Consider the following 3925-nt stretch of genomic DNA (forward strand, 5'->3'; position numbering starts at 1 on the left):
CAACGGAGGAGCCAAATTTTCATATCTCAGAATTGGCTCGTGCATTTTTCGTGAAATTTTGAGGGAACCTTGGTAATATTATGTGAAGGCTGCACAAAAAAATCCAGGTCAAAAATCGCAGGTTTGCTCCGTTTTTCATTTTTTTTGAATTTCCGGCATTCCGGGCGGTAAAAAAATCGTCAAAAAAAATCGGCACGGTGTAAATTCACCAAATTTGGAGGATGGAAAGATCTTATTTTTCTAGAGGTTGTTGCAAAAAACGGCGTCAAAATTCGACCTCTAGAGCACTTTCCTTGAGTATGTCTCCTCACGGAAAAGGACGTCTACCCGTGGCACTTTGGTAATGGCTCGGCAGCCTATTATAGGGGGGAGGGGTGTCGTGATGCTGAAACTCGAGTTGCCCAAAGGCTTGCTGGGCGCAATGCCAGCAAGATGCACGTTGCCTTGCCATCCCCTAGGCACACTAGCAAGCACGTTGTGGTTGTGGTGTGCCGCCGGGCTCCCCCGCCCCCCACGGAGGCACCCGCCGTTGCAACGATGGCTCGGAGCGTTGCAACGGAGGAGCCAAATTTTCATATCTCAGAATTGGCTCGTGCATTTTTCGTGAAATTTTGAGGGAACCTTGGTAATATTATGTGAAGGCTGCACAAAAAAATCCAGGTCAAAAATCGCAGGTTTGCTCCGTTTTTCATTTTTTTTGAATTTCCGGCATTCCGGGCGGTAAAAAAATCGTCAAAAAAAATCGGCACGGTGTAAATTCACCAAATTTGGAGGATGGAAAGTTCTTATTTTTCTAGAGGTTGTTGCAAAAAACGGCGTCAAAATTCGACCTCTAGAGCACTTTCCTTTAGTATGTCTCCTCACGGAAAAGGACGTCTACCCGTGGCACTTTGGTAATGGCTCGGCAGCCTATTATAGGGGGGAGGGGTGTCGTGATGCTGAAACTCGAGTTGCCCAAAGGCTTGCTGGGCGCAATGCCAGCAAGATGCACGTTGCCTTGCCATCCCCTAGGCACACTAGCAAGCACGTTGTGGTTGTGGTGTGCCGCCGGGCTCCCCCGCCCCCCACGGAGGCACCCGCCGTTGCAACGATGGCTCGGAGCGTTGCAACGGAGGAGCCAAATTTTCATATCTCAGAATTGGCTCGTGCATTTTTCGTGAAATTTTGAGGGAACCTTGGTAATATTATGTGAAGGCTGCACAAAAAAATCCAGGTCAAAAATCGCAGGTTTGCTCCGTTTTTCATTTTTTTTGAATTTCCGGCATTCCGGGCGGTAAAAAAATCGTCAAAAAAAATCGGCACGGTGTAAATTCACCAAATTTGGAGGATGGAAAGATCTTATTTTTCTAGAGGTTGTTGCAAACAACGGCGTCAAAATTCGACCTCTAGAGCACTTTCCTTTAGTATGTCTCCTCACGGAAAAGGACGTCTACCCGTGGCACTTTGGTAATGGCTCGGCAGCCTATTATAGGGGGGAGGGGTGTCGTGATGCTGAAACTCGAGTTGCCCAAAGGCTTGCTGGGCGCAATGCCAGCAAGATGCACGTTGCCTTGCCATCCCCTAGGCACACTAGCAAGCACGTTGTGGTTGTGGTGTGCCGCCGGGCTCCCCCGCCCCCCACGGAGGCACCCGCCGTTGCAACGATGGCTCGGAGCGTTGCAACGGAGGAGCCAAATTTTCATATCTCAGAATTGGCTCGTGCATTTTTCGTGAAATTTTGAGGGAACCTTGGTAATATTATGTGAAGGCTGCACAAAAAAATCCAGGTCAAAAATCGCAGGTTTGCTCCGTTTTTCATTTTTTTTGAATTTCCGGCATTCCGGGCGGTAAAAAAATCGTCAAAAAAAATCGGCACGGTGTAAATTCACCAAATTTGGAGGATGGAAAGATCTTATTTTTCTAGAGGTTGTTGCAAAAAACGGCGTCAAAATTCGACCTCTAGAGCACTTTCCTTTAGTATGTCTCCTCACGGAAAAGGACGTCTACCCGTGGCACTTTGGTAATGGCTCGGCAGCCTATTATAGGGGGGAGGGGTGTCGTGATGCTGAAACTCGAGTTGCCCAAAGGCTTGCTGGGCGCAATGCCAGCAAGATGCACGTTGCCTTGCCATCCCCTAGGCACACTAGCAAGCACGTTGTGGTTGTGGTGTGCCGCCGGGCTCCCCCGCCCCCCACGGAGGCACCCGCCGTTGCAACGATGGCTCGGAGCGTTGCAACGGAGGAGCCAAATTTTCATATCTCAGAATTGGCTCGTGCATTTTTCGTGAAATTTTGAGGGAACCTTGGTAATATTATGTGAAGGCTGCACAAAAAAATCCAGGTCAAAAATCGCAGGTTTGCTCCGTTTTTCATTTTTTTTGAATTTCCGGCATTCCGGGCGGTAAAAAAATCGTCAAAAAAAATCGGCACGGTGTAAATTCACCAAATTTGGAGGATGGAAAGATCTTATTTTTCTAGAGGTTGTTGCAAAAAACGGCGTCAAAATTCGACCTCTAGAGCACTTTCCTTTAGTATGTCTCCTCACGGAAAAGGACGTCTACCCGTGGCACTTTGGTAATGGCTCGGCAGCCTATTATAGGGGGGAGGGGTGTCGTGATGCTGAAACTCGAGTTGCCCAAAGGCTTGCTGGGCGCAATGCCAGCAAGATGCACGTTGCCTTGCCATCCCCTAGGCACACTAGCAAGCACGTTGTGGTTGTGGTGTGCCGCCGGGCTCCCCCGCCCCCCACGGAGGCACCCGCCGTTGCAACGATGGCTCGGAGCGTTGCAACGGAGGAGCCAAATTTTCATATCTCAGAATTGGCTCGTGCATTTTTCGTGAAATTTTGAGGGAACCTTGGTAATATTATGTGAAGGCTGCACAAAAAAATCCAGGTCAAAAATCGCAGGTTTGCTCCGTTTTTCATTTTTTTTGAATTTCCGGCATTCCGGGCGGTAAAAAAATCGTCAAAAAAAATCGGCACGGTGTAAATTCACCAAATTTGGAGGATGGAAAGTTCTTATTTTTCTAGAGGTTGTTGCAAAAAACGGCGTCAAAATTCGACCTCTAGAGCACTTTCCTTTAGTATGTCTCCTCACGGAAAAGGACGTCTACCCGTGGCACTTTGGTAATGGCTCGGCAGCCTATTATAGGGGGGAGGGGAGTCGTGATGCTGAAACTCGAGTTGCCCAAAGGCTTGCTGGGCGCAATGCCAGCCAGATGCACGTTGCCTTGCCATCCCCTAGGCACACTAGCAAGCACGTTGTGGTTGTGGTGTGCCGCCGGGCTCCCCCGCCCCCCACGGAGGCACCCGCCGTTGCAACGATGGCTCGGAGCGTTGCAACGGAGGAGCCAAATTTTCATATCTCAGAATTGGCTCGTGCATTTTTCGTGAAATTTTGAGGGAACCTTGGTAATATTATGTGAAGGCTGCACAAAAAAATCCAGGTCAAAAATCGCAGGTTTGCTCCGTTTTTCATTTTTTTTGAATTTCCGGCATTCCGGGCGGTAAAAAAATCGTCAAAAAAAATCGGCACGGTGTAAATTCACCAAATTTGGAGGATGGAAAGTTCTTATTTTTCTAGAGGTTGTTGCAAAAAACGGCGTCAAAATTCGACCTCTAGAGCACTTTCCTTTAGTATGTCTCCTCACGGAAAAGGACGTCTACCCGTGGCACTTTGGTAATGGCTCGGCAGCCTATTATAGGGGGGAGGGGAGTCGTGATGCTGAAACTCGAGTTGCCCAAAGGCTTGCTGGGCGCAATGCCAGCGAGATGCACGTTGCCTTGCCATCCCCTAGGCACACTAGCAAGCACGTTGTGGTTGTGGTGTGCCGCCGGGCTCCCCCGCCCCCCACGGAGGCACCCGCCGTTGCAACGATGGCTCGGAGCGTTGCAACGGAGGAGCCAAATTTTCATATCTCAGAATTGGCTCGTGCATTTTTCGTGA

The sequence above is a fragment of the Arachis ipaensis genome, chromosome B7 (genome assembly GCF_059453495.1).
Source record: "Arachis ipaensis isolate K30076 ecotype BB chromosome B7, ASM5945349v1, whole genome shotgun sequence".
In the NCBI taxonomy this organism is placed as follows: domain Eukaryota; kingdom Viridiplantae; phylum Streptophyta; class Magnoliopsida; order Fabales; family Fabaceae; genus Arachis; species Arachis ipaensis.